We start from the raw sequence: 14034 nt of genomic DNA, 5'->3' as shown, positions 1-14034 counted from the left end.
ACACACACACACACACACACACACCTGAAGGAAATCAAAAGACAAATTTGAAAAGAGATGTAATTTTGGAAATGGGTTACTTAGAAAAAAATGTTAAATAAGAGGGGATCCTGAGGTAAAACATTCAGAATCTCTCATCACTATGAGAGTTGGTTAGAAGCAAACAGAAAAGTATTAAAAATCTGAATGACACAAAGAGATAGACACAAAATCATGAGTCAGATGTGGTGGAAACAAAGGGATATTTGAAGCAAGGAAAAATAACTCATGTCCCCAAATTGCACATGCAGATTTAATTGAGGCAAATGTATTATATTAATATATAATTGGGCTTTATATTAGGGAATACCTGTTGACCTTGAGAATTTCTAGGAAATCTCAATTACAAAATCTTCATTTCAATAATTTATCCTCATTTCTTTTCCTTTGAAAAACCTAGGAAATACATTCACTTGAATATTCAGTCACCCCAAAATATGTTACTTAAAAAAGTGTTCAGTACTGGATATTAACTGTGGGTGCCTTTTAACTTCTTTCTTGAACTGTAAGCAAACTACTACAACCAAAGATTTAAGAGGTGAACAACAGTGGGATTAAATTTTGGTTCTGTCTTATAAAATTTACTTAATCTACTTATAGTTTGTTAAGAAAATTTAGATTATACACCCAGTTGGGTATGTTGTAAAAGGTAATGTAGATAAAATTCATATAATGTTCTCAGTGAGTGAAAAAAATTAGTGTTCTGTAAGGACTCTAGCTATCCAGATCATCATCATCATCATAATCATCTATTTTTCTCACATTGATTTGATTAACTGGTTATAATAGACAATGATTTCTTTTTTACTCCTAACTAGAATTGTATGTCCTTCTTCCCAACCAAGACAAATAAAAAATAAAATTAAAATTGTTATTAATCTCTTTTGATGGTGTTATTACATTTATCAAAAATTGCTTTCTTCATCCAATGGAAATAGGAGGAGATTATTTATACGTTTGTTTTATGACATCCTTGTTTCTGGAAGTCTGGAATCAACTAAAAAATATAAAGTGGGAATACATATCTATAACACATAAGGCAGATAAGAATCTGTCTTAAGAAACAAGCCAAGTAAAATGCTATAGAAGTTCAGAGAAAGTAGTCGTATTTAAGCTTAGGGAACTAAAGAATCCTAAATGGAAAAAGATAATTCAGTTTAATCTAAAAGGATGCTTGGAAATGTGAAAAAAGTAGGGAGAAAGTATTTCTTTTTGAAGAAAGCATATTTTCAGAGGCATGAAATCTGAAAATAGCCCAATTTCATGGAGTACATAATAGCTCCATTTGAGGAATAGGAGGCAAGAGATGGACTAGTGAAAAATAGACTGGGTCAGCTTCCCAAAAGCCTTAAACTACAGAAACTATTTGTAATTTTTTAGGTAAGCAATACAGTATATTTATATTTTAATTACATATCTGGAATAATCAGAATAAAAAAGATAAATTTGGTGCAATACTCAGGATGAATAGTGGAGGTATGGATCATAGTCTGGACTAGTGGATTGTTGAAAGAATAGAGATTAGAAAGATATAGAAATTGATATATTTCCAATACTCTTGTCCTAACAAGTAGAAGCTAGTTTGCCTATCCTGGTCTGGGTCATTTTATTCTTACTGGGGTCATTTTATTCTTACTGATCATGGGTGTTCAAATATGTCCAAAGGAACATTTATAAAGACAGACATTTGGAAGAGATAAAATAAAAAAGGCAGATAAATGGTATAAAGAGTCATCATGTGTTATGCAAATCCATAACTTCTTCTAGATACATTTTGTTCACTATATAATGTTTCTAAACATCTAGAATAGTATATTATTTACTCAAAGAAATTCTTAAGCATTTAGTAATGATAGAAAAAGAAGTGTAGATACAAAGCAATAAGGTATAAACTGAAGAAACAAAAACAAATGAGAAAATTTACTTTGGATATGGACAGTGTGAAATGGACAGTGAAGAAATTACCTGAGTTAAATACATATTTTTCAGCTGAACTTATAGGATATCTGCAATCTTTGACAAGAGCGAGGAAGGAAACCAGTAAGATGATAGGCCGGCCAATGAACCACTGATGTAGGCAACTATATTATAACCACTCAGTTTCTGTGTGGAGCTAAATATGTGTTCCTAGGAAGACATGGGCATATCTGATATTCTAATTTAAAAAGTAATTCAACATAAATGTATAAACTGGGGACTAGTTTGGAGCTTGCCTGCTGCACTTTTGTCATATGACCTCACTTTACAAAATATTTTTTTTTGAGAATGTAATCAGTTTTTCTCAGGGGAAAAGATCATATTTCAGTATTTTTAGTATTGCATAATGAAGGTGGTATTAAAATTATTTAATGGTTCAAGACTTTTAAAATATTTATATTTGAAATATTTACAAATATAAGCAAGATATTTACATAAATACTTTAAAAAAGACATAGCCCAGGAATTCCTACTTTCTTTGATTACTTCTCTGTTAACTGGTTGAAGAAGTTTAGAAAAAGATAGCAATTTCCAATGGGGGTGACAGAGACATCTTTAATAGTGTCAACAAGAAAAATAAAAAAGAAAAATAACAATTTGAGAAGACTGAGGATAGTATGAATTAGATCTGAAAAGACAAAGCTCCAAATTTTCATGGGTTTTCACAGTTTTTTGTAATTGTGTCCTCTGGCTGTTTTTAATATATTCTTTCTTTCTTCCTTTCTTTCTTTCTTTCTTTCTTTCTTTCTTTCTTTCTTTCTTTCTTTTTAAAAATATTTTCTTATTTGTAGTGACCCTAGGGAAATCCAGTTCACAGAACAATGTTAGTGAAGAATTCAGCATTTGTATTAAATGACCATTCCATGAACACACACACCAGTCAAATCACTCGTACTTCTTAAATGTGACATGACCTCTCACCAAGCCACACTGAGGGTGGGATCTTGCAGGCTGCAAGCTCCTGAGAAATGATTATTGAAGTGGATTTGATTACTCCGATAAGAAAGGAAGTGGAATGTATGGCATTCTTGAGGGCACAGTGCATTTCTCTCCCCAAGTTTTGCATATTATAAATAAATTTGATGATGAATAACAAATCCAGTAGCAGATATTAGTTAACAATGATACTCTAAAATAATGTAGTTTAGGTAATCTGCTTACATACACACAGACACACACACACTATAAATATAACTACAAATCATGTAATCAGAAAAAAACAAGTTCTCGATCTTCTTCAGGAGCAATATCTTTCCAGACTTTTAGTGATATTTTCAGTATATTTATTTACATTAAATTATTTATTTACCATTCTTTCATAAATAAGTAATTTTATGCATTACTTAATAGCTTTTAAATGGCAAATAGAAAATTTAGTTCCTACAATAAGTAATATTGGTTATGGCTCTTTCCCTACTCTCTGCTTTTTTAGAAGAAATTTTTTTCTCCTATAAGTGGAAATTAAAGATATTCAGTTTCTCAATCTTTACAGTTAAGAAATCTACATGACCCGGTTCTATGGGACCTGAGAAGTATCTTGGTGATATTTCTGTGAACAATGTTCTTCCCTTAGGAAAGAAAGGGAAAGTCATGGAAGAAAAGTCCCCATCCTTCTTGTGTGGGCTATTGATATGGGACACTATGTTGCTGGTTACTGCTACAACCAGCCAATAATGAAGAAGTGACCATGGTAGAGAGTAAGCCTACCCAGGGCTTGCCCAAATGAACAGATGCACCAATACTGAAACCTCTACTTTCATACATCATATTAGCAAAGTCAGGTTATCTGTTGGTACTGACAGGAATCTGAAGCCTCTCCTTTCCTTTTCCTTCTCTGCTCCTGCTTTGCAAAATTAAAAGATCATTCAACATTAGCTAAAAAATTCATTGATTTTACAGTCTATAAAATCAGCTAAATGAACATTAATATCAAACGTTACCTCTGCTTTGAAGCACTCCTGTCTCTATGCTAGTTGTTATCTTCTGTGACCTTAAATCTCTGTTCATGCACTTATTGTTGTATGTATTGAATTGCACCATGAGTAATCTTTATGCCTAGCTTTTTTAAAACTCAAGTTCCTCTAAGGCATCAAATAATTTATTACCTAGAGTGTAAGAACCAACAAGAAGATACTTATCAATGAGTTGTGAGAGAAAATAAATGTGTGTGCGAAGGGGGACATCTTTAGTTCTAATCATTAGCATTATCATTTTTCTACCTGTTGTGGCTCATTACATGCATCAATATGGCCAACTTCTTAATTTATATAAGTCTAATTACAGTAAGTATCATTGCTGTGCTTTAATTTCACATATTTGGGCCTTCAAAGGGAGAATTAATTAGCATGAACTCTTTATTATTATGCTATAGACAATGAGGTTCAATTTTATATTTTCTAGGGAAAACTTTGAAGAAAGAATATATATACTCATATATGTTTTTGGAATCGCTTCACAAAGCAAAGAGGGAGCTCATTATGAAAATTTTCAAGAATTATATATTGATAAAAATAATGGCTTGAGTATATACATATACTACAGATATTTGCTCTGGCCTGTGAGTTTGACTTTTGTATCAAGTTTTTATTTTTACCACAGAGTAAGCTCACTGTAAAAGCACATTTTAATAGCTAATTGAAATGTCATTTGTGTACTTTGTGCAAGGTGCAAACACAACCTCTATGGATTCTGTGCTTGGTTATATTTCCTAATGCTTTGTACTTGTACGTGATAGGATCTCAACAGTAAAAGTGTTTACCTGAAAACTGCCAGTAACTGGAAAATAAAATAAAATAAAATAAAAATAAGGTCCAGGCATTATTGTTGTGATCTGAGCAAAGAGACAGAAATGAATTGACGCCAAATAGTTCATGAGCTGTACATTAGGGGAGGCTGGATTTGAATCTAAGCAGGCGAGTATAATGTATACCACCGCCCTTAGAAATAGTAAAACAGCATATTATCTGCATCTACTGAGTGCCATATGCCACTGCATTCCCCTCGGTTTTTCCACAGTAAGTTAAATCAAATGAGAAAAGCACAAAGACATAAGTGATAAAGGCAAGCTAAAGCATTCGGCAGCATTTAAGCAACATATTACAGGCTGCACATACATCTGCCTTCGTAAGTACGAAAGGAGATCATATGAGAAAAAACATCCTGGATTTAATAACTGTCTGTACAATATTGATACAAATATTTTGAAGAAAGCGAATAGATCTATGCTGTTCTATGGGCTCCTGTGTACTAAGGAGCTGATTCCCTCTTCTGCATTCACTGTGGCTTCAGAAGCTTAATTGCTACAACTTAATGTGGCGTTTGGCACATCAAAATCTCTTGATTAGCCCTCAGTAGTTGAGACCTTATTTATTCTAATTCACTCTTCTATCTGGATACAGAGAAATTTACCATTGAAGTAGACAAAATGTAGCTTAAAACTTTAGAAGGTGTGCCTTAATGCAAATATTGTTACAAGTACAATTTATAATGAACTGATGTTTCATATGGTCTTCACTCCATAAACAAATTTACCTGGTCATTATCCTTCTCAAATTAGGCTATAAAGGAACTAGAGCATTCTTTCATTATTCATAATATATAATACAGATTCAGGAAAGTGTGATACACTGAAATAATAAAAATACTCTTTTATGGTATAAAAGACAGGTAATAAATACCCATTAAAAGAAAAAATCAGAAAGCATTTTTAATATTTGCTATTCCCAATATCAATGATTTAGAATTTAACCATTTTCAAAGTAGCTTGTGGAATTGCATATATCTTGTTTCTTCATAATTTTATCTATTCTTAAACTTCAAAATTTCATACATATACTTTAAACTTTAATATACAAGGTCTGTCCAGAAGGTATCCGGCTTTATAATATGAAAAATAGAGACACTTATTGAAGAAGATAAAGGTACAAGAAACACCGTATATAGGTCAATGACGCCTCATCCCCTTCAAAGTAGGCCCCTGGGACTGCATACAGTTCTTTCAATCACTGTCAGATGCCCCATCATATTTTCATGAATCTCATCAATGCTCTAAAATCTTTTCTTTTTCAAAGGTTATTTTAGTTTGGGAAAAAGCCAGAAGTCACGGAGCACCAAATCTGGGCTCTACAGAGGCTGAGTCACCTGGGTGATTTGATGTTTTACCAAAAACTCTGCACAAGATGTGATATATGAATGCATGCGTTGTTGTGATGAAGCAGCCAGTCACCAGTTGCCCATAGCTGCGGCCTTCTGAATCATCTGAATAGTTTCCGTGGAGGAATGTTCAAGCTGAATGCAAAATTTGATGCAGATTTGTTGCTCTACCCACTCAGTCATTTTGAATGCGACAGTCACACAGTACACAAGCTCACTCAATGGTGTCTACCACCCCCACTGACTTGTACAGTGAAGTCATCATTATTCATGCATGTGCATCTAGTACACTCTCCCTGGTTGCCAGGTTACATCAATGTCAAGCAAACCATAGTTGAACTCTTTCCAGACAGACCTTTGTTATACATATATACAATTATATTATATGATATATGTTTTAACAATAGTGTGATTATTTAGTTTGAAATAAGAAAAGGCTAATATATAGTAAAATAAATTTGATCATTAGCAGATAAGCTTATGGATACTCAAGTAAAGAAAATATATTTGATAGCTCTTCTAAATACGTGTTTGTAGTGTATGACATAAATGTAAAATTAAGTGTGAGAAAAAATAAAAGAAGTAAATTATAATACTGGATACATATTTCATTATAGAAGTAAAATTTATACTCCAAACTTGTTAATACATGGTATATAGCAGCAGTTACATAATTATACATGTACATTACTAAGACTATTACGTTTTAAGTATTTCTAGGATTAAACAACATTCCAAAGTCAGTGTTAGGTGAATAATGTATACTTATAAATGCCACATATTATAGTAACTGTTAAGAAAAAGATATAATAATCAACATTATTCTCTAGAGTTGAACAATAAAAATTAAAAAATACTCCATATGTTAAATTTTCTTGCATTCAAATCTCCAATTTTTAAGATCAAAATATTAAAAAATGCAAATTTATGCTTTAAACTTTATATTACAAACTATATAAATTTAATACATGACAGTCAGAAATGTTATCTTAAGGGGAAAATACAAGATAATAAAGATTTAATATAAACTTGGTTAATTTTTATTAATTTATTTCTCTTGGACTTAAATCCAAATAAATATTATTGAGATTTTAAAAAACATCTTCTAACTGGTAGTGCTCCCAGAGAGTAGTAACTGGCTTAATGATTCATGAAAGTAATTTTTGGAAGATATTATTTTATTTTTAATTATTAAAAATTGCTCTGTATTGATATTATAGCTGGTATTTCTATATAATCAAGGATATAATTTTTGTTTGTAATATGTGATAGAATATATTGTAAACCTCACTTAAAATAGAAAAAAGTTATTATAAATAGCAAATGACCTCGTTCTTATGATGGAACATTGCTTCATTATTTATCCTTGCTTTTATTTGTGTTTTTTGTCTTTGTCTTTACTGATACTGTTCAAGATTAATCTATATACATTGTACCTGTCTAATAGCATGTACAGATAGTAGAAAGGTAAATTTAGATGTAATAATTTTGAAATAGTGATTGACATAATTTATTAAAGTTGAATATATATAGAGACATAGATAGATACATAGATATTCACTGGCCCAGCAACTTTACTTATAGGTATATTACTTCTTTTCTCTTTTTTATATTTTTTCTAACTTGGACGTATGCTCATTTTTTAGTAAGACTTGTCATTAGCAGGATTTGATCACAGTGTTTATATTAATAACACAGCAGATTCACTGACACAATGAGAATTGAATAAATGTATTTATCTCTTTTTATTCTGGCTCATGATATTGTTTAAATAAGCATAAATAAACAAGTGGATTTTAAAAAATCAATCATATGATTTTACTTTTATGATGACTTTCATGTGAAATAGAATTCATCTGCTACTCAGGATTAGTCTTCTTTAGGCAATTATTACATTAATTTATCACTTTTATAATCACTGCTCCTATACAAGGTTGCAATTGATATTTTGATTTTCCCTCCATCCTCAGTTTCTGGATACCTAAATTTACCTAGTTGATTCCACCCTTAAATATAGAATGCCAATCAGAAACACTATTATCCCCACTACAATGTAATTATAGCAAGTTTGTTAGATAAGAATAGAGTCGTGGGTTTTCAAGAAATGGTTGTGAAAAATCTGTTCTCCCTCCTTTCAAATTTGGGACATCCTAATATGGAGCCTGGTCCACTGGTCACTACATCATTAACTTGAAGGAAAAATATAATAAATAAAGAAACCAGAAGAACAAGTGGTAGCTGTGAAGATTGCCTAGAAACAGAGACAATTTTGATAAAGCCTAACTTAAAACTCACTATTTCCTCTGATATTTGCAGCCAGTCAGCTGTGATAGTCTCTTGTTTGCCACTACTGATTGAAGTCTGTGCATGTAAGTTAGGATGGCTGAAGCAGAGACTATTCTAAGTCTCTTATATCTTATTCAGTCATGAAAAGCCTTCTTTTCATCAAGCATTATGGTGGGTACATATGTGAGCTCAGGACTTTGAAAAAATTTTGCTAAAATAACAGATAAAAGAAAGATGAAGAACAGGGAGCTCAGAGAATCATAAAGGAAAAATAACCTCAATTTCTTAATAAAATTAATTAAAGTATAGTCAAATCTGTTAAGTATTTATTTCCTAAACCTAACACATTTTCTTTATATAGTCAGTTTGAAAATTTTCAAAAACAATCATAGCTCCTATGTGAAGACTGATATGTTATATCATATGTCTCATAACATATAAAACAGCATCTAGCTTCCAAACAACACTGTTATTATTATAATTTCTATTTTTTTAGATGAGAAAACTTAGTTTTGGTGTAGTTATATAACTTTCTCCAAAGTTAGATGATTAATAATTGATAACTGTTGAATAAAGAATACAGAACTTGACCAAACCTATTTCATTTTAATGTTATATAAGGCCAATGTTTTATAAGAGGAATTTTATTAAAATAAAAAAAACACACACAAATCTACACTGTCCTCATTATGACACTAAAGTGGCCCTAACACTTTTGGATTCTGTAATTTTCTTTAATTGTTAATTTTATTATTTTGGGGGGTAATTTTAAGCAGAATTATTATTTTATAAAATGGTTTAATATACTTAGATCTAGATCACCCTAAATATAGATTTTTTTTTGTATTTTTAAAAATTTGCCCAGCTAAATTGTTTTCCATTAAAAGTATACCTTAGCCCTGGCTGCTGTGGCTCAGTGGATTGAGCGTCGGCCCGTGAACCAAGGGTCGCTGGTTCGATTCCCAGTCAGGGCACACGACCAGGTTGCATGTCAGGTCCCAGTTGGGGGCACGTGAGAGACAACCACACAGTGATGTTTCTCTCCTTCTCTTTCTCCTTTCCCCTGTCTCTAAAAAAAGAAAAAAAAACCCAGATAAATAAATAAATAAATAAATAAATAAATAATTTTAAAAACGTGTAGCTTGAAAAAAAATTCAACGAAAATGTCATCAACTTTAAAGATGTTCTGGCAAAAAATAATCTTACAAAAATTACCTCAAGCGCCAGAGTTGGATCTGAATTAGGAGTTAGAGTCTTAGCCAAGGACACTGCCAGAGAGAAGATGGGGTGAATGGGCACCGGGGCCCTGGGCCAGGCAGGGCTCGAAGCACGCTGTTCTTGCCTCACGGCCAGAGGGATATCGACAGGCTTGACAAGAGCAAGTGCATCTACAAATACAGAAGGCAGTGGTGAGTGATGCGTCAACAAGGCTCTTGGCTTATTATTAGTCTGCCAGTTGTTAAACTATTTTCTTTCAACTCGGAACCTAATGATCTATGTCCTACTTTGTGACGCTGGGTATGGGAATCTGCAAATTACATTTTTTTCTTTGCCAGCTGGCTTCTTGTTACATTACACTAATGACAGACAATAGAGGGAGACTGGATATCGGGAAGAGGGACAAGGATTTGCTCGTGAGTCTTTGCCTGATGTTTCTGTCAATGACTCCCAGTAGCACTTTTCACTGACAGTAGCAGCTGGCTTTAATCTATCTCTAACTTAAGTTGGTCCTTTCAATATCAGACTCATCACAGCCCTCCCAAAGTTTGGGAAGCACCCGCTGACTCAAAAGTGTCAGCCCCGGAGCTGCAGGGTCACTTCTCGTGGTTGTGAGTTCCAGCAACGTGCTGGATAAATGTAGACATATTTTGATATGAGTTTTATTCTTTGACATCTTAATCATTTTTAGAATTTTTATTGTTATTCTATTACAGTGGCCCCAATTTTTTCCTTTTGCCCTCCTCCGCCCATTCTACCCCCTGCTCCCACTGCCAACCCCACACCGTTGTCCATGCCCGTGAGTCATTCCTGTATGTTCTTTGACTAGTCCTTTACCATAAAAAGTCTTAATCGTACATGCTAATAGAATCTATGTGTATATATGTGTGTTCATATCTGTAATATTTATCTGAGTAAGCGTAATAATATTTGGTCACTGTATTACTTTTGAGCTAAGGTTAGAGTCACTGTTTTGTTTTAATTTGTAACTTTATCACACTTAAGGTTTATCATTCAAAATTTTTAAGCTGCAGAAAAACGTTGATGTGTTTTCAGAAATCTTCGTAATGTAAACCAGATAAGATGATAGTAACTTAGTAAATGATGATCCACACAACAGTCCTTTAAACATCACATTCCAAAGCACAAAAGGATATAGTTTTTAAAGATGACATAGATTATACAGAGAGTGACTAAAATAAAATTTAAATTATTTGAATAACAGCCATTTACTAACCTTGCATTTTGGAAATTATAATGTTCTGTAAACCAGTGCCAAGTAAAATGGAATTACATATATCTTATTAAGTATAATAATAGGAGTTTTATTTAGCTTTTTACACCATAATGAAAATGAATGCAATAATTTTCTAATTTGTAGTCTGTTTTCAACCTAAGGAATAGTAAAATTAATATAATAAATACAAGTAAGCTACTTGAGAGTATAAAATTATTTCATGAGTAGAATTTATGTGTGGCATTATAGACAAATAAATTAACTTAATGACAAACCATCAGACAATAAGGAGAATGAGATGCAAGAATCAAATTCATAGAATTAATATGCAGAGATACTCTTAACTTGAAATGTCTAAGGGTAGGATTTGTGTCTTTTTTATATTCCACACAACAGTCTCATAGTATAAAAGAAATAAATGATTTCCTCTCTCCAACATAGTTGTCATTAACCAATCTATACTATGAAAGTGATTGGTTTATCATCTAAGGTACTGTCTTGATTCATGAAACAAGAAAAGAAAGGGATCAAATGATTTAAACAGTGTAAGAGTTGTTTAAGGTAAAAACAGAATTTTATGTCAAGATTAAGGGAATGATTTGATCTAAAGTAAAGTACCCATCATTTGTTCAGGTGTAATGGTTATTAAATTTAGAGCTAAATGCATTCATGATTAGGTGATGATCTAGTTGCTCAGTGTTAGAAAACACACAGGTATGACAAAGATAAATATAGATTGATAGGTACAAGCAGGGATCAAACTCCAGAGTTTTTGGAACATAATAATTCAGCAGTATACTTCTGTTAGAATTACACTCATCAAAGACACAACTAATTTTGTTGGAGCTATTAAGAATAGAAAAAACTGTAAGGGAGAAAAACCCACAAGTTTCCAAACCACACAGAAAAAGTACTAACATTAAGAACTTTCAAGTAGAACTAGGCAGTGATTTCCTGATTAATGGACTGTGTAATGAAGGAGATGTTTGAGCATGGCCTTTTCAATCTATACAACATGAGTGTAGTCATTTAGGTGCCTCACAGAAGTGTTTGTAAGATAAAAATATCCTCTGTGAGAGAACTAGAGTGTTGTTTCTACATTTTATTAAAAAATTTTAAAATGAGTACTAAAACTGTGCTTTGTTACTTGAACTTAAAAATAACATAACCCTTACTTTTATAAAGACAACAAAAATATAAAGGATGAAGACTTTTTTTTTTTTAATTTTTTATTTCAATTACAATTGGCATACAATATTATGTTAGTTTCAAGAAGGATGAAGACTTTTAATTGAAGTTTTATTTGCTTTTCTTTCAGGTAGAAAACATAACTAAATTTTAACTTTTAGAATATGCAGAAAATAGTGTTGACTAATAATAGAAAGTAATAAGAAATACTTAAAACATGTTAAAAATACCAATAATTTTTAACAATAAGATTATTTTCTAACAAAACCAAAATGAGTACTTTGACACACATACTTTTCAAAATCCTTTCTGGTTAATAATCTATGCTCCCCAATAATCACTGTTCCTTAATACTATCTTCAAATCACAGAAAGAAGGCCTAAGAAAAACATTAATGAGTTAATATCAGAAATAATTTTTGTTATGAAGTTTTTGATTTTTTAATGATTTTATTTCAGAGGAATATAATGAAATGTTTGTCATAAGCTGGTTAAAACTGCAAATATTTTATAACAGAAAACAATGTCTTAGGATCCTAGGACACAATATAATGTGACCTTGAGTCTATAAAGTGCCATTGCTTTTATTTCTTTATTAGACACAATTCTGGAGGTATGTTGAAGTCCTAATCCCAAGTACTCTGAATGTGACCTTATTTGAAAATAGAATCATTGCATATGTAATTAAGATGAGATCTTTAGTGTGAGCCTTAATCTAATATGGCTGGTGTCATAAACAGAACCCACACATGGAGAACACCCCATAAATGTGAAGGCAGAGAGTGGGACGAGGTGTCTACAAGCCAAGAAACACCAAACATTGCTGGCAAACAACGAGAAGCTAAGAGAGAATCCTGGAACAGATGTTTCCCTAGTTACTCTAGAAGGAGCCTGTTCCTGCTCACACTTTGCACTCTGAGTCAATAAATGTCCTTTGCTGAAGTCACTCAGTCTGTGATACTTTGTTACAGAAACCCTAGAAAACTAATGCAAGGTATTTTGTCAAGAAGGTCAACTGCCTCTCTCCGGTGTAGGCAGCAGGATTTCTCTTTTGATGGCACTGATAGTCACAAACAATCTTCAGGCCACTCATGTATGGCATCTCGTGGGACCAGGAAATTGAGTGATCTTAACATAGTGAGACTAAATTCAACATTCAATACTATTAAATTTTATTTTTAAAAAGTGAACATAATTGAGCATAAAAAGTAAACCCAGAACATATGTATAAATTGAATTAATAAACTTAAATTGACTCACTTAAGGGGAAGAAAACCCGTATGTAATCATAAATGAAGTACAACGTATAAAAAGTTTAGGCCTGAAGTTATATCAACTAAAAAGTGTTTATTTGTCTTTAATTTTTTAATTGGTGATGTTTAGAAACAATAGAAACAACAATAAAATCAATATCGTTACTTAACAAATCTAGTAACAAATCTAACCAGACACCCCACCCCAAACCAACTCTTCCTGGTAAAAATATGTTTAGACCCTAGAATCCAAACAGATGCTGGTTGTTCCACAATAAAAACATGAATTATACCAAAAGTTTCTTAGGGGAAGGTTTTTTAATAACCTTTACCCACTTGGGCTATTTGGGAGAATAAAGGAGACCACACTCCACAGTGGGCTGTATCACTAAACATATAGTTCACTACTATTTTGTGGCCTACATTACATAGGAAAAAAAAAAAAAAAACATGAATTAAAAGAAAAAATATTATAACCTTGAAAATATTATTTCCACAGCTTTGACACATACACATATATATGTATACATTTAAAATTCTAAAAATTTATTGGGGTGACATTGGTTAATAAAATTATATAGGTTTCAGGTGCACAATTGTATAATATGTCATTGTGTGTTCGCCATCCCAAGTCAGGTCTCCTGCCATCACTGTCAATCCCCTTTGCTGTAATTTTTAAAATGTT

At 32.1% G+C, this 14034-nt stretch overlaps 1 non-coding gene across 1 annotated transcript; it reads left to right on the top strand.

The window, feature by feature from the left end:
- Nucleotides 1–13638: 13638 nt before the first annotated feature.
- LOC150020721 (small nucleolar RNA SNORA4) lies at nucleotides 13639–13775 on the top strand. Its single transcript, XR_016513716.1, has one exon. It is a non-coding gene; the product is annotated as a small nucleolar RNA SNORA4 (small nucleolar RNA).
- The last annotated feature ends 259 nt before the right edge of the window (nucleotides 13776–14034 follow it).

Source organism: Furipterus horrens, unplaced genomic scaffold, assembly GCF_987537825.1.
Source record: "Furipterus horrens unplaced genomic scaffold, mFurHor1.1.pri manual_scaffold_1, whole genome shotgun sequence".
Classification (NCBI taxonomy): Eukaryota; Metazoa; Chordata; class Mammalia; order Chiroptera; family Furipteridae; genus Furipterus; species Furipterus horrens.
The sequence above is the reverse complement of the archived record's forward strand: the minus strand, read 5'-3'. Positions and strand labels throughout refer to the sequence as shown.